The 17,695-nt window shown below is 51.5% G+C and overlaps 1 long non-coding RNA gene across 2 annotated transcripts; it reads left to right on the forward strand.

The window, feature by feature from the left end:
* Positions 1-1,455: 1,455 nt before the first annotated feature.
* Positions 1,456-4,038, forward strand: LOC122203640. Of its 2 annotated transcripts, XR_006195277.1 has the most exons (4): positions 1,456-1,533; positions 1,869-1,916; positions 2,333-2,418; positions 3,877-4,038. It is a non-coding gene; the product is annotated as an uncharacterized LOC122203640 (long non-coding RNA). The 2 variants fall into 2 exon arrangements; XR_006195276.1 differs by having other exon boundaries at positions 1,869-2,418.
* The last annotated feature ends 13,657 nt before the right edge of the window (positions 4,039-17,695 follow it).

Consider the following 17,695-nt stretch of genomic DNA (forward strand, 5'->3'; position numbering starts at 1 on the left):
ACTTATCAGAAAATGTTCAAGTGTGTGTGTGTGTGGAAGAACTTGGCCACACGAATCCACGTTTTCAAACGAACCAGGATGTACTGATGTAAGAGACACACGGAATGCCAAAGACAGCCTAAACTACCTGACTGCAAATATTTAACAGTTGCAGGTTGGAATGGTAATGTTTTTGATATGTTGCGGTAAAGAAAAGGTATTGTCGAAATTAACTTCTCAGTTTCTTGTTGCTTTTATATGTGTTTTTTTTTTAATGTTTATTTTTTATTTTATTTTTTGAGAGAGAGAGGGAGAAACAGAGCATGATCAAGGGAGGGGCAGAGAGAGAGGGAGACATAGAATCCGAAGCAGGCTCCAGGCTCTGAGCTGTCAGCACAGAGCCTGACGTGGGGTTCGAACCCATGAACTGTGAGATCATGACCTGAGCCATAGTCAGATGCCCAACCGACTGAGCCACCCAGGCGTCCCTCTTTTTGCTTTCGAAGATATGGCTTCTAGACAATTTTAAATGACGTATGTGGCTTGCATGATCTTCCTCTCGGACCGGGCCGCTCTAGGACTCAAGGACTGTCCCTGTCACCAAAGGAATATTCCACTGGCCTCATGGCACTGAGGTAGGAAGCCACCTTGTGTGTGGTTGCTTTTAACCTCTTGACTTGACCTTCCTCTTGCTGTAGGAAGGAGGAAACGTCCCATGCCACGCAATTCCGCCATTCCTAGAAGAGAAGGCTCAAGGAAAGCTGAGGCAGGGAGTGGCAGTTTCAAGGCCCCCCGCCCATATTGCTACTCCGTGGGGAACCAGGCCGCGGAGGGTGATGTGTGTCTGGATGGGGAGTCATTTTTAGACTTTGAGGCCTGAAGCCTGTGCCTCTGTCGGTTGGCGGCTCACCCTCAAAGAGGTGGTTGGATAAAAGCCCCAGTAGAGAGAGAGCCTTGCCTCTCGGCCGCGCAGGCTGGTTCGTCTTTGCTAGGACTGTGGTAGTACCCTGGGGAAGCCGAGGGGGCTGGTGTAGCGCCCAGACGGATCCCCTCGGCCAGGCAAGAAGCTGACGACGGCTAGGTCAACAAATATGCTCTGGGAGTCTGTCGTGTGCCGAGAGCTGCGCCCGGCACCCCGGGAAGGCAGGGGCTCTGGCGTCCCCAGTGTCTGCGGGCAGACGGCTATTGCACAGATAGCGTGTCTGTGCAGATGCTGTAGACACCCGTGCTGCTGAAGCCACGCTCTGCTGGTTCGTCGTGTGCGTTGTCTCACGTGCCCATCACACCGATTCCACGAGGCGAGGGTTTCTGCGCGCCCCACCCCCCTCACAGAAGAGGAGTCTGCGGTCAGAGAGGTGGGAAGCCTCGCCCAGGGTGTGTGGGCGTGGCTTGCGTGGCTCCACGCTCCCAGAAGCCCCTTCTCCAGGCCGCCTCCCGAATGTTCTCAGACCCCTGCCCTCTTGACCCCACCTCCTTCCGGGACTCTCTCCGCACCCAGCCCTCCTTCACAGCGCTCTCGGAAACCACCGTCCCTGCTTTTAACCCGAACCCTCGGTGAACCGACGTCTATTTCCAGCCTGTGCCACCTCTTGGGATAATGAGTCTCATATGCTGACTTCCCACTGGGGAAAGCACTACAGCACTTTAAGTTTTCCTAAAATACCTTTGAGTGTCCCTGGGAAACGGAGGGGACGGGAGAGGAGAGGCTTATATGGCTTCTCGCCCACCAGGGAGCCTCTGTCTCTCTGGGGGGCTGGCCTTGCAATGGAGCCGTTTAGAACGGAGTCTGCGCCCTCCCCCCGGGGCCCGTGCGTGGGGCTGTGGGCAAGGGTGGAGAGGAGAGGGAAGCTTCTCTGCCCGCCTCAGCTTGGGCATGCTGTTGTTTTCAGGGTACGCGTGGGGTCACAGAGAGACGGACGGGAGCCCTCCTGCAGTCCGTGAGTTTAAGATGTCTAGACTGCCGGCCGAAGTCCGCATGGTGGTCCAGATACCCCTCTGTCCTTACTCTACTCTGGCACCTCACCCTTTACCAACCAGACTTACTCCTGCCCCAGGGCCTTTGCACTGACTCCTGCCCCTGCCTGAGACCCTCTTCCTCTCCGCGTCTGCCCGTAAACCTCCCTTCCTCCTTCTCGCTGTTCCTCTGTCACATTCTCAACGAGACACCCCCGGACCAACCTAGTGAAGGTCATAACCCCTTCCCCCTGCATCTTCCCTACTATGTCCTGCTTTTCTTTTCCTGTAGCGTTTCTCACCTTTTCTCACACGCTGTACTTTACCTATTTACGATCATTTTGCCCAGCTCCTCCAAAGCGGGGAGCTTTATCTGTCTGGTTCCCTGCTGTGTCCTCAGCACCCATAACACTGCCTGCTGCACACCCAGTACCCCGGAGACATCGTCTTTACTCGATGCGAGCGTCCCCTAAGTGGTGCCTGCAGGTTGGTGAATGTGGTCAAGTGCACTCAGTATCAAACCGACTTCTTTCAGAAAGGTGTTGTATCAGGCAGGGGCGTTTCACACTCGCACCCAGGGAATGCTTACTGGGGCGAGGCGGTCCAGACCCAGCCACCCATTTCACAGGTCAAGAAACTGAGGATCTTGGCCTCTGAGTCTTGACACAGCTCTCTGACTTCCTGAGAGTTCCCTGCCTGCCCTCCATACCCTCCCTGCCTCTCTGTCCCAGACTCCCGCATTCAAAAGGGGCACATCATGTTGGTGGCCAAGGTCTGTAGGACAGGAAGGAACCTCCCAGAGCACGTGGGAAAGACCTGAAAAATGTGGGAAGGAGACCCTTGGGTTCAAGTATGGCTTCTTGGATTAGTCTGTGCCCAGATTCAGAGGTCACGATAGACATTTAATTCTCAATTCGTAATTGTTTTTTACATCCAGAACCAAAAGGCCTTTGATCTTTAAAAAAAAGTCTAATTTCAGCGCAAGTGACCATGACTTTGCTGGCCATTTGTTATGTGCTGACCTCTATACTGAGGCTGGCACTGAGGACCTTACACCTTGGCTTTGTTCTAATTTCCCCACGACAGCCCCACAAGGCGTGATTGGACCCATTTTACAGAGGGGGAAATAGAGACTCAGAGGAGATTTACCCAAAGTCGTAGGGCTGGTGAATGGAGAGGCAGGAATTCAGCCCAGCCTGCCATATTCTGGGCTGACCTCTTCACCTCTATACGGAAAGGGGTTAAATGGGGGAGGGCAAAAAATAAAAAAATCCTAACTCTTAGACAGAAGACTAGACCATGTAGAAATCCACTCCCTGTAAAACAAAACAGATGAAATGCCTAAATTAATTTACGTCTCCATCCATGTAACCAGGGTTTGTTTGCTTGTTTGTTTGTTTCATTGTTGTATTGTTTATTTGGAGTCCTTGCTTGGTGCCTTTAAAAAATTTTTTACATCATATTTGCTGTGTAATTTTGTGTCTCCTTCCAATAACGATTATGTTACAATTATGTCTCCATGTTGTTACTCATTTTTGGAAACATTTCAATGGCTGCGTAATATTCTTGCCTGTAGAGAAGTCATAATTCATTTTTCATTTCCCCTCCGGTAGAGGCTTAGGTCACTGCCCACCTGGGGGGGGGGCGGGGAGGCTCGTATAGAATATGCTAGAGGGAGCCTGGTTCTTTTCGGTTTCTCAGACGTGCCGTCAGGACGCGGCCCCACGCTGCTTCCACGATGCCCCGTCCTCGTCCTCCGTTCCCGTCAGGAACGCAGGAGGGGCCCCTCTCCCCACATCTTGCTCTCCATGAACAAGTCCCCTTACCACCCCCCCCCCACCAGAAATTGTTCTGTTTTTAAAAATTAGGTGAAAATGTTAATTGCTTTCATTTCTTTTCTCTCCGATTCCCAATGAGGCTGAGCCCTTCCCGTATGTTTGTTAGCCATGGACACCACCACTTTGGTAAAGACTCTGTTTGTGGGCGGAATCGTCTTCGCGTGAAAAGAGAATTTGAAAAACAGGCCCAAGCAAGACACAAACACGTGGAGATGAGAAATCCGGCGTTGGAGGCTGAGAGGATGCTCTGAAGGCTGATTCCTCGACTCGAAAGGTACTGATACTCCGTTGTGGACCCCGGGTCTAGGGTGGGGGGCTGGAACGAGGAAACTGTGGGCAGGGGTCCCCCCATGGAGATGGCCCGTAAGTTGAGGCCAAGGGGATGACTCGACGAGGGGTTCAAGCCACTCACTGTCCAGAATCCAGCCTCCTCCCCGTTCCAGGTATAGACACAGGCAATGATACGCCACTGGGCTTTGGGTTGGGCCGGGCTTGCCTGGGGTGCTGAGGGAACACAGGGAACCTGATCCAGCCTAGGAGTTAGAGGTGGGGGGAGGCCGCCAGCTGGGGAAGAACCTTCTCGTCCTTCCCCACCAGGACAAACACCACTTTCCTGTCCCTCAAACACATCCAGCAGTCCCCCCTTGTAGAACCTTTGCATACGCTGTTCCCTCTGCTTGGAATGCTTTTCCCTGGATCTGCGCAGGACCATCTTTTCCTCACGGTGGACATGTTGGCCCAGATGCCACCACCTCAAGGAGGCCACCCCTGATTGCTCCTCAGGTTTTCCCGTCTGAGACCCTGTTTTCGTCCCTTCCTATCTCTCAGCTGCGTCGGAAATGTCCATGAATGCTAGGCTGTGGTTCTCCACCCCCGGGCTGCAGGAAGGCTTTCAAAAAGTACTGATGCCTGGACTCTGCCCCAGACTAATTAAATCAGGACCTCTGAGGGGTCGGTGGGGGCCTGGGTTTGTTTTAAAAGCTCCCCAGGGGATTCTAATGTGCAGCCAGGGTTGGAACCGTGGCTGGAGGAGGTCACTCATTTATGGCACATTTATGGCCCGTTCCACCACCCCCCCCCCCCAGCGACAGCTTCACGAACGGCAGAAACTGTGCGCGGTGCCCATACAGCCCTGCCCTCGGACACTAGCACCTCCGACGTGCTTAGTTTGTTTCGGGGGGAATGATTTTTTTTTAAAGGAGGTCCCGACTTGTACAACTCAGCCACCAAAGAGTCAAACGCCCCCATTTTCCAGATGAGGCATCTGAAAGCTGGAGGCAGGACCTCCAACGTGGCCTCCCTTCCCCAGCTTGGATTGGAGAAGAGTCTTAAGTCGACAGGGGGGCAGGGAGGGGACCATCCATTTGTCCGTTCCAAGACTGACAATGAAGATTTGAAAAAAAAAAAAAATGGAAGAGGAATGAGCGGCTTATGCGTCTATCAAAGAACCGGGTATCTTGAAGGCAGTGGATGTCGGGGGGAGCAAAAATAAGGCACCTCAATTCTGTGCCCGCTCCTGGGCTTGTCTGTATTCTTGTGGCGGCCCGGCCCGCATAAACATTCCACACCCAGCCCTTGCAGACACTTTTTAATAGAATCGCTTAAAACAATTAATTACCAGAGTTTTCATTCAAGCTGCAGCACGAAAGATACGCCAGCAATAAAAGGCATTTATCCGCGGGTTTCTCGAGGCCTGTTTGTTATTAAGATGTAAATTAAATCATCACAGATGTTCCATTTTTTAATCTAGGCCTGGGAAGATCAGGGCCAAGCGTGGCCTAAATGGGTTTATTTCATTACCCGCACATTCATTAGAAACCCACTGTCTTATTGGATATCATTTTTCTTGGGTGCCTTTTTTCCCCCTCTTCTTAAACAAATTATCAGGATAATTTGTTCGTTTCCCTTTTCTATTTGCTGCGAGCGCTCGCCAGCCCTGGGGTGGGGTCCGCGGGCCGCTGGGCGAGGGGCTCTGTTTGGGGTCCTCTGGGGGGTGGTTTGCCCTCCTGGAGGTGGGAGAGACTCGGCGTCTTCTCCAGGCGTGGAGTCTGCGGGGGGCGGGGCGGGGGGAGGAAGCGTCTGGAAATTTCCATAAAACAATTCTTCCCCCAGTAGTGTTACATAGAGGGGCGGGGTTGAAATCCTTGGCGAGCTCATAACGAGTTTAATTTCTGAGTGGGAAGGCACCGTCACGTGATTAATAACCTCCTCCCTGGGGCGGAACCCCCACGGTCCACGCCGGTCACCATCGGAAGTCACCCTGCAGCCTCTTGGCTTATTTTCTGCCCTCGTGTCTGGGCTGTGAGCTCCATGAAGGACGGGACTGCAGCGGTCTTGTTCGCCACCATCCAGTCGAAGCCTGGCACATAGTAGGTGCTCAACTAATGCATAAATGCATAACAGTCAAAATGTCGGGGCGCCTGGGTGGCTCAGTCGGTTGGGCGTCCGACTTCGGCTCGGGTCACGATCTCGCGGTCCGTGAGTTCAAGCCCCGCGTCGGGCTCTGGGCTGACAGCTCAGAGCCTGGAGCCTGCTTCCGATTCTGTGTCTCCCTCTCTCTCTGCCCCTCCCCCATACATGCTCTGTCTCTCTCTGTCTCAAAAATAATAAAAAACGTTAAAAAAAAATTTAAAAAAAAATGCCTGGTGCGGTGCCCCACACGTACAATCTCATTTAATTGCCTCCCCTCCCTCCCCCGGCCCCGCCCCGGGCAACAGCTTAGAAAGGCAATGCCATCGTCGTCTTCATTTTAGCCACGAAGTCACCATGCTGTTGCCCAGGGTCATGAGCGGCAAGTGGAGGGTTTAGGATTCGCATCCACGTCTGGCTGGCTCCACATCCCTGTGGCTTAACTCGACCGTTGGGCAAGTGGGCCTGGGGCGTTGAGTCCAAAGCTCACTAGGCTGTCTGACCCGTCTTTGTTCAGTGCCAAGCGTCCTGCCAGGCCTACAGAAGCGCTCGCTCGGCACAGCCCCGGAGGGTCCTCGGAAGAGCCGACACATCCCCGCTGACGTCGCTTTGTCACCATCCAAGGCCTCTGCTTTGTAGACGTGGCCGCTGACTGCAGCCACAGAAGGCCCCTGAAGGTTGACGCAGGATCTGCCACATAATTTGCAGGACCAAGTGCACAGTGGCAACGTGGGGACCCTCGTTCAATCATCATATGAACTTCAAGAGCATTAAACCAAGCGCAGGGCCCTCGGCTCCCCAGGGACAGCGGGGGGGGGGGCCCACTGGGACTCGCGGCTCACCTTCCCAGTTCTTTCCACCGCGGATGCAAAAGCAGGACGGCCGCGCTTGTAGGCTGCCTGCACTCGGCCTCAGCCACCCACCTGCCTTCCCGCTTTCCTCCAACTTAATCCTCAGTTTCCAGCCGAACGAACCCATTCCAGCTGTGCGTAACACTTCTAAACAGGAGAGGATCAACCCATCGGATCCTGTCGTGCTCTGGGATGATTTCCTTGTAGTTCTCCGACCTCTAAATGAAGCGGATGTCCCTGTTCCCACAGCGTCGGGCAGGCAACAGAGGGGTGGGGTGATTTGCCTGCGGTCACACAGCCGGTAGGTTTTGATCCGGCCCTGTGTCACCGGTGGCTGTCAGACTTACTTCTCTTTAAAAGTGATCTTTTGCAGAGACCGACTCCTCCAACAGAATAGAAACGCGAGCGATCCATCTGAGATGGGAACGGGGATCTGAGCCTTCCCCTTGACCCCAGCCGTGTCAAGTTCAGACAGTAAGAAGCCTACGAACTTGCATCTACGGTGCACCTGGCCACCTCTGCCCAGAAGCCAGGAAGCATTTGCTGGATCTGTTTAGCCACAGATGGCACCCTCTGGGGGCAGGGGCTACAGCCAAGGGCCGGGCTCACGCCAACCTTGACCTTACCCAGCGAACTTGGAATGTCTGAGCCCATCAGAGCAGGAGGGTCATAGAGAGCGCGGCCACGGGGACTCCGAGAGGGGAAGGGACCCTACCGGGCTGCGGAGAGAAGACCATCCCTCAGAGGCACCGGCCCAGATACCCCCTCCCGTACCACATCGCACTCTGCACGGGCACAGCGGCCACCTGCTGTGAAATGATCATTTTCTGCTTCCTGCCTGTGCACGGTCTCATGTTTTCATCAAGTTCTGAAGAAGAAGAATGGGAAAATATCGTGGCTTTTATCCCCCCCGCGTGCTGGAGAAATTGCCTTTTTATGAAAGTCCGTGTGGCTTCCTGAGTATTTCACGGACTCTCAGGGCTGGGGGACCCCGTCGACATCTAGCCCCACTTCCCAAACCTCCCTGCCTGCAGAGAGTACGGGGAAACCAGGTGGGGGTTTCGGGAGCACGCAGGGGGCAGGTGGAAGAGATGAGAAGGGGGAGGAACCGTCAGACAAGGTAGTTGAAGCCACCCTCATGACTTCAGCTCCCACATGGCTGGAGGACGGACGTGGTGCCACTACCCGCGGGACCCGGAGGACGTCTGGCGTCACGCAGAAAGCCACAGGCTCTGTGGACACACGGGACCGGGTTTCCAATCCAATCTGCGCAGGCTGAGCGACCTGGGCAGGCGCCAGAACCTCTCTGAGCCTGTTTCGTCATCCGTGAAATGTTATGGTGATCCCCACCGTGTAGGGGTGTGACGAGGATTAAATGAGAGGCTGTTTATAAAGCTGCCAGCACGGAGCCTGGCACACAGCATGTTTTCGGTGCAGGAGAATTTGCCACCAACCCACCCGCTTTCCCTTTAAGTCATTTTAGGACAAAAAAAAAAAAAAAAAGTAAATCTCATGAGATTAACATCTCCTTTTTATCCAAACTCCCCTTCCTCCCCCAGTTGGGTAAATGCTGAATGTATAAATAGTTTAAAAAAAAAAAAAAAAGGCTTGGACACATTCCCGCATAATTGCACCATGGAGTTATTAAAGGTAAGACACCTGCTGTAAGACGCTTCACCGGCTTCTGTTCGCACGTCCCCGGGCTTCGGGGGCTGGTTCATTTGTGGCTGGTCCCAGGAGAGGCAGGCTTCCGGTGAGGGGGCTGCCCGGCCAAGGCTTTGATCGTTATGGAGTTCGTGGAAGGACTAATATGCTCACTCGTTGAATTCTTCTGGTTTCTCTTCAAAATCGAGTTCCTCATCACGAATGGGTAGCCGTGACCTTTGAGAACGAAGTATATACACAGACACACGTATACACCTGCGCGTATGCACACGCATATGCATCCACATACTGTACAACACGTATATGGCAACGTGTATTTTAGACCTTCGACATTTGGCTACAGGCTGGTTATCTCCGTCACTGTTTTCTAACTCTGTAGCTCCGGGTTTCCCACAAAGCACACAATGAGGATTGTTCAGCGGCTAAAAGCAAATGAACAAGAGTGATAAGGGATGGAATTTTTTTTTTTTTTTTTTTTTAGAACTGTCTTCACAGAAGTGATGTCGTTAGAAAACACTGCTGTGAATTTTGCTCTTTGGAGGACACTGTTCATGAATTCACTCCTTGGTCTGTAAATAAAAGTCCCATTCGTGAAGTTTCCGAGATCAGAGGAAGAATGTATTTGGTCAATGTTACGGAAATTTTTCTTCAAGGATTTTGCAGCTTGGTTTTTTGTTTTTTTTTAAATCATTCACTTTAGGGGCGCCTGGGTGGCTCAGTCGGTTAAGTGGCCGACTTTGGCTCAGGTCATGATCTCACGGTCCGTGAGTTCGAGCCCCGCGTCGGGGCCCTGTGCTGACAGCTCAGAGCCTGGAGCCTGTTTCAGATTCTGTGTCTCCCTCTCTCTGACCCTCCCCCGTTCATGCTCTGTCTCTCTCTGTCTCAAAAATAAATAAACGTTAAAAAAAATTAAAAAAATATAAATAAATCATTCACTTTATTTGATGTTTGCCCAGACCTCTAGAAAATTCCAAGAAAGATTTTACTTCCAGTGTCAGAACGTTCTTATCTGTTCATATATATATATATATATATTTTTCTTTTGTATTACCATAGTCCTATGACATTATTCTTTTTATTTTTCTAAACAAGTTTCTGAAATCACTTTTCCCCAGAAGTAATGGGAGTGGAAATAGTATCTGCAAAGGCAGAAGAAGAGAAGTCAATCCCTCTTTGTAATGTTCGGCATGGCCGGTGTTTATGTTGTTCTCGTTATGCATCCCGCCTCGCACGATAAATGACAAGATTTGTGTCATAGGGGCTTTACGTCAAAGTGCCTTTCTTTGAGATCAGTGGGGACATGATATGCCTTTGAAACAATTTGAAGTTGGTACGTAGCAAACGCAAACAAGGCTAATCTCTGGGAAGCTGGGGATCTGCCTTCACTCTAAGGGCGAAGTGTCTTTTGGCTTCAATCAGGGCAATAGAATGGGGCCAGGGGACGTGGATGGGCTGGGGCGGGGGGCGCGTCCTGGGCCAGTCGTGGAAGGCAGGGACCCAGCCGACTCCCAGGAAGGTGGAGACGCAGGTACACTCTGCTGCTGGTACACTGCTTTAGCTCCTCTCTGGGGCTGCCAGGGAGCTCAGGGTGGATTTATGGCCACATTCCAAGTTCCATTCTGCAGGGGAGGGGACAGACTCCCCAGGACCTGACGCCTCCCCTTGTGGCTTGGGGGTCGCATTTCCCCTGGATCTGACAACAGGCAGCGAGGGTGGCCAGGGAGAGGCTTGAGTGTCTCCCAGACCCTCGCAAGGCTGTGGAGACACCTGCTCTCTCTCTCTCCTCTCCTTTCTCCGTTTCCTCTTTTCTTTTCCATTTGTTCTTCTTCCCTGAATCATTTGTCCATCCTCGTTCCTTTCCTCCTCCTTTTTCTTTCCTTCTCTCCTCCCTCCCCATGCTTTCCTTCCTTCCACTTCCTCTCTTCCCTGGCCTATGTCGCCCATTATCTTACCCTTGCTCATCATGTCTCTGTCCCTGCCTTTCCTTCCACTTCCCTTGTTCCTTCCGGGTCTCCTTCCTCATGCCTCTCACCTTCTCTGGTGCATCTGCTTCTCCTTTCTTTTCTCTTTCCTTCTAGGCTCCGCTCTGCCTGCTCGTCCCTCCCATGTCCATCTCTCTGTGTGTTGCACACGCACAGACACGCGCTTCCTTGAGAACATGGCAGGGCGGCCGAGGATTCGGGAACCAGACGTTTGGTGACTTTGGTATGTCCTTACCAACCTGACAGATCAAAAAAAAAAAAAAAAAAAAAAAGAAAGAAAAAAAGACGGGGGGGAATAAAAAAAACAAAACAAAAACTCAGCCAAGCCTTGCGAGCACTGTGATGCCGAACGCCCTGTGTTTGACACGGGCGCGAGGCACCATGAGGCTTTTCTATCGATCAGCTCGGAGGGGAATTACCTCCTCTCCCAGACCTGTCAGCCTTCCAGACGGTTCTGAAGACAATAGGAGACTGGGAACGAAAACACCTCTCCGGGCTGCCTGATGTCCCGCGCTAAGCAAAGGGACACATCCGGTTGGAGTTTCCGGGGGCCCAGGCTGCTGGGTGGCTAAAGGGCACACGTTCTGGAGATTTCAGGAGATGGGAGAGGCTGTCGTGCTGCGGGGCGGCTAGGATGCAAAGGTGAGGGGCGCCTGCTGGGCTGTGAGGGAGGCTGGAGACGCTGACGGCCAGCGCGGGGCTGGGTGAGCAAGCTCCCTCCTCCCACTGCTCCTACCTCCTGCAGGGCTGGCCACTCTCCCTGCATCGGAGTGGGGCCACCCGGCCGCCCCAGGGACTCCGCAGGTGTGACAGACAGGCCTGGCTGTGCCATTTGGGCCCCTTGCCAATTGTACCCATTCACTCCTTCATGTATGCAGCAAGCCTTTATCAAGCGCCTGTGGTATACAAGGCAGCGGGCAGATAGCAATGAACAATGGCAGGCGCCTGGCACCCAGGGACCTTGGGATGGCGGACGGTTTCAAGAGGCGCCTGAAGGGTTGTAGCGAATAGATCTGGGCATGCCCTCAGCCCCGAGCCGGCAACTCCTCTCTCAGGCGAGCCGTGAGCATTCCCGGGGCTGTATGTTTGGCACATACTCGCGGCAGCCGGGAGGCCCGCCCGCTGGCCATCGGTAGGAGAGTGGGTGCACAGACGACAGGCTGCGCCCACGGCGGGGTCCCCTACGGTGGTGCAGCGTGCCGTCTACGGCCATACACGGGGGCACAGGTAAGTCTCACAAACGCGGTGCTGACCGAACGAAGCAGGACACACGGGAAGCCACGCGCTCTCGTTCCAGTTGATAAAAATCAAGAAGAGGCAAAACGAACGTGCGGGGTCCAGGGCAGGGTAAGGGTTGACTTTCGGGGCTGTATGGAGTGGAATGAGGTGCCACGGGGGCGTTTCTGGGTTTCTAGGCTGTGGGTTCTTATCTCTTCGTCTGGGTGCCTGGTACAGGGCCGGGTTGACTTCGAGAACGTCCTTTGAGCCATGCGTCACTGTGCACATTAGGATGTGTGCCTTTTCGTATTTCTTGTTTTTATGTATTTATTTACATTTATTTTTGAGAGACACAGACAGAGCACAAGCTGGGGGAGAGGCAGAGAGAGAGGGAGACACAGAATCTGAAGCAGGCTCCAGGCTCTGGGCTGTCAGCACCGAGCCCGACACAGGGCTCGAACTCGCAAACCATGAGATCATGACCTGAGCTAGAGTTGGACACTTAACTGAGCCACCCAGGCACCCCTATTTTTTATTTTGAGAGAGAGAGAGAGAGAACGGGGGGGAAGGGCAGCAGAAAGAGAGAAAGACTCTCGAGCAGGCTCCACACTCAGTGCACAGCCCCACATGGGGCTCCATCCCAGGACCCTGGGTTCGTGAGCAGAGCCAACATCAAGAGCCTGGAGCTCAACGGCCTCAGCCCCCCCCCCCCCCGGGCGCCCCAGGGTGCGTGCCTTTTGAATACATTTGGATGTTGTGCTGTCATTTACATATTTTACTAAGGACAAAAACAATCATGAAGAGCATCCAGCAGCACGGTGAACTGAGCTGGTGTAGATGCGCCTCTCTTCCTGTACAAACACATAGATTTCTGGATCCATTGTAATAATAAAATGATAGACACGATGATAAAAATGCTCATAGCACGAGCAAAGAAGAAAGAACACCAGAAAGGAGAAACAAAGACGGAGGTCGAAGCTAGAACCACATGACTAGCTGGTGTGATGGCAGCCTGCCAGGGGCAGAGAAGGGACAGATCCCGGAGCTGGGGTCTGGGGTCCTAACACCACAGGGGACCAGAGATACAGCAAGGTAGAAGGCTCTGAAAAAGCCCACTCACCTCCCCCTGTACCCCAATCTTGGAGAAGGGCTCCTGGGTCACACAGACTCAAACACATCCACCCTCCTCCCAGCCCGGGTAGGGAGGGACCTGGCGGTACGGGACATTAGGTAGGGGTGGCAAAGGGACAGAAAGGGAAAAGAAAATTTCCCCCAAAGAACTTGAGACCTCAGCCTGCCTCATGCATGCGTGTGGGGTACAGATGTCCATTCTCCGTGTAGCGTGAGGACCGCACGTGACATTCACTTGAAATCGCTGGGACCGCAGGAATTAGGAAGGCAGAAAGTGCTCGTTGTGGATCATACGGTAACTCAGGGAGCACTCGGATTCCCCAGAGCAAATCAGCTCCATTGCTGAGCAGCTCGCAACAAAAGTTACAGAGGAGCAGAGGAAACAAATCACCTCGGGAGAGGACCGGCAGTCAGAGCAATTAATAAAAAATTAGTAGCTGGAGAAGGCAAACATATAGAGCAATCTGAAAGGGAGAAAAAAATAGCATGATCTAAAGCGATTACAAACACAAGAGATGTACGAGGAAACATAATGAAAAAGAAGATGTCGTAAAGGCAGACTTGGAAAAGAACCAAAGGCTATTTGCTCAAAATCTATACTATTCTAAATATATTGTCTATGAATCTTCTCTATCATTTACTTATGACTGCAGTTAAAAATTCAGTGGGTAAAACCAACCGCAGATTTTAAGGCGCCAGGGAGAAGTAGTGAATAGGACGATATGATGTAGCCAACCGTCCTTGAGGCAATGGAGAGAAATGAAACGATGAGACAGAGGGAGAGTAACGGGGAGGAATTCAGAAAAGAGCCAGTGAATTCAACATAAGGGTGACAGAGCCTCCAAAGTGTGAGAAACGACAAGGGGGGTGGGGAAAGCAAAAGTCCAGGAGGCAAAAGCAGAAAGGTAAAAGGCTGTGTTTTCAGACTGAAGAATCACGCAGAGCATCCCCACTCAGCAAATACGCATAAATGCGTGACTGACTGGCTTTACTTGGACCCACCACAGTGAGATTACATCACCCTCAAGTCAGGGAGAGAAAGCCACCAGACAGAAAAGACACGTGACCTTCAAAGCAGCAAGAATCAGACTGACAGCAGACTTCTCTTCAGCACTGCTGGACCCCAGGAGACCGTAAATAACACTTTACAAGTGCCCGGAAAAGAATAACTGCCAGGCTGACATTTTCTATTTTTTTCTATCTTCTATTTTCCTTCACACTAAACGGTTGTTGGAGACTAGGGTCTAAAGATAGACACGTTCAAAGAAAAAGGGAGAGAGCTTACTTCTCAGAGACACTCACTGTGTTATCAAAGAATGGGAGAATTTGGGATGTCGGGAAGGGCTCAGCTTGGAATTCTGCCTCTCCCCCCGTCTCTCTGCCCCTCCCCCCATCTCTCTGTCTCTCAAAATAAATAAACTTCAAAAAATTTTCTAAAGAAAAAAGCACACAATAGAACGTGAACAAGAAGAAACAGAAACAGGTCAAAATATATTGGAAATCGCCATAAATGCACCTTTAGGCAAATCATGTGTTAAAATAGATTCTTGGTTTGAACTAAGGCAAATTAAAAAAAAACAATCTACTCTTTATAAATGACTCACCTAAGGCAAAAGGAAATGAATCATTGTAAGTAAAAGTTGTAAAAAGATAAACTAGATAAATGGTAACCTAAAAAAAAACCCTGTGTTGGTAGCAATATTAATATCAGAGAAAACTAATGTTGTTTCTTTCCTTTTCTCTCAGCGATGAAGAGAATCATTACAACAACTTAGGAGGCAAGAAGAACCAGCAAGATAACTATTTTGAGTTTACACGTCCTTTATAACAAACTCTGAAAACGGAGTTTAAGAAATTGACTAACAACAATAGACAAACCCATAATCATAATGAGAAATGGTCAGCATGGGTCTTGGAAATGGATAGATCGAGAAGACAGAAAGTTAATAAGGACCTAGGGGATTCGAACAACAAAATCGGTGAGTTTGATGTTTATAATCACATGCCCTGAAAAGATTAGAGAATACAAAATACTTTCAGCCACACATGGAATAGGTACCATGTGCCAGCCTGCAAGGCAGGTCTCAGTATATGTCAAAGAGTCTGCATCTTGTTCTTAGACCATAATGGAAAAAAGAAAAAGAAAAAGGAGAAAGTTAGCCACCTTTCTCCTCGCCATATGTTTAGAATTAAAACGCTTCTAAAAGAAGGCATAGTAATGGAGTTTAGAAGATAGTTAGTCCTGAATGACAACAAAAATATACAGCAAAAATTATGCAAAGCAGCTATTCCTGTGCTCATAATACAGTCGTCACAATGGAAGGGAAACTGAGAAGCAATGAATAAAGTATTTGACTCGGGAAGTTAGAAAAAAGAATGGCGGGGTTAACCCTTCATTGTCTTCCTATTGCAATGAGTAAAATTTAAACTTCTACCTTGGCCTGTGAGTTTGGTATGGTCCAGCCTTCTCAACCACATCACCTCTCACTGTCCCCGGCAGGTGCACACCCACACCTACACAAACACACACACACACTCCAGCCACACTAGCTTCCTTCTGGCTTCGTTCACACACCAAACACGGCCCTGCCTCAGGACTTTTGCACCTGCTACTGCACCAGCAGGAACTCCTCTCTCAACCACCACACACACATCTTTTCCGGTGGCTGACCCTTGTCATTCATCCAGCCTCAGAGAAGTCTTCCTGGACCCCCTACTTCAGGTCTTTGTTTCCACCATAACACTATCACCCGTACCACTGTGCTTGGTTGTTTCTTTCCTTTTCTCTCTGTTAGAGCCTCGGCTCCATCAGAACAACACCTTGAGTGTTGCTCACGGCTGTATTCCCGGTGCCTGGGAACACAGGTGACCAATGTCCTGGTTTTCCTGAGAATGTTCAGATTTTAGCACTGAAAGTCTGGCGTCCCAGGAAAGCCCCGAATCTCAGGCCTACCGGAATGGTTGGACCCCCTCATTGTTAGAGGGTGTGTATTTTTGAATAAAAAAATGGCCCCATTACATTCACCTGGTCTAAGAAAATAACCACTATCATTTAAATAGAGCTTCACTTTTTGCTGAGCCCTTTTACACACACAGTCTTATTTCGATCCGTTCTTGGGATGAAGTGTGTACAATAATTCACACGCACCTTCAGCTCTACAGACCCAAGGGCAGGGGGCTCTGGCCTTTTCCCGGGGACCCAGTTCAGCAGCAGCCTTGCCCCTGGCCTGGTGAGGATGGAGGAGCCCCAGGAGCTTTTTTTCTTCCCTCCTCATTGCTGAGCTGTGGAGGAGGCAGGGTTCCTATCACTTTCTTACTTGGTAAAAGCCGTGTCAGCCAAGAAATCACAACAAGGGAGGGACAAAGGCCAGGCAAATTGCTTTATTAAGCGAGCTAAAAGGCCCAGTAGGTGAGAGCCTTGCTACCTATCAGGTAATTAGCCACCCTGGAAGCCTTCTTTGTCCAAGGTCTCAGAGAAGAGAAACCCTCCTTTTGTCGCAGGTAAGCAGCCCATTTTCCAATCAGCGCCTAATTGCCCGATCACGCGTCTGCTGGGAGGCGGAAACCTGGGGGTTGAGGAGGTGAGTGTAGACACAAAGTCCCCAGGGAATCTGCTCACCCGGATCGGTGGGGATTGAGGGGGGGTCCAGAGCTGGGGGCTCAAAAGTGTTTGCATCCAGGGGCGCCTGGGGGCTCAGTCTGGTGAGCTGAGCATCTGACTCTTGATTTCCGCTCGGGTCATGCTCCCGGGGTCGTGGGATGGAGCCCCACGTTGGCCTTCGTGCCGAGCGTGGAGCCTGCTTGAGGTTCTCTCTCTCTCCCTCTGCCCCCTCCCTCTCTCTAAAATAAAAGAAAAATTAATGTTTGCAGCCAGGATGGAGAGAGGGTGATCCAGTCCTTCAAGAGGGTGCCATTATTAATGCCTCTCTGGCCCCCCAAGTACTTTGGAAACATCGAGACCAGGACTTTTCCTGTGTGAATGTGCTTTCCCCGGGCATCTTGTTACGTGTGGGATGCGGCTGGCCTGTGGACCACACTTGGAAGGAGCAAGGCTTGGAAACATCCCCCGACAGAGGTGGAGACTGGGTTGAAATGCAGACTCTGTCTGGCCACCTCTTACGTCTTGGCTCAGAAGCCCTCACCTCCCGGCATCCTGGGCCTCTAGGTGCCCTTTGGTGCCCTCACGAAGCCACCACAATACGGACCATGCTGTATTGTAAATAGCCGTTTGTGACGCCTGGGCTCCTCCTGGAGGTCACCCGGGACCCACACATCACAACCCATCACCCGGCTCAGGGCTTGGCGGAAAGCAACTGGTTTCTGCTCAGTCACATGTCCCTTCCCCAAGGTCTCCCTCACCTTCCTCATCAGCGAAGCGGGCACAGAGATAGGCAACCCACATGGCCTGCTCACCAGCTGGGGATACAGATGAGGCCATGCTTGCCTTTCTCTCCTTGTACCCACTTTTGTGTTGAGGTTTAACTTAGAGTGAAAGGAACAAATTGCTCAGTGCAAGTCGGTATATGTACATGCCTGTCTTCCTCATCGCAGCCCTCCCTCACAAGGGGCCATGGAGCCAGTGGCTTAAACAAAGACATTGATTTTCTCGTAGATGTGGAGCCTAGAAGTCCAAGATCAAGGTGCCGGCTGATTTGGTTCCTGGTAAGAA

Source organism: Panthera leo, chromosome D3 (genome assembly GCF_018350215.1).
Source record: "Panthera leo isolate Ple1 chromosome D3, P.leo_Ple1_pat1.1, whole genome shotgun sequence".
Classification (NCBI taxonomy): domain Eukaryota; kingdom Metazoa; phylum Chordata; class Mammalia; order Carnivora; family Felidae; genus Panthera; species Panthera leo.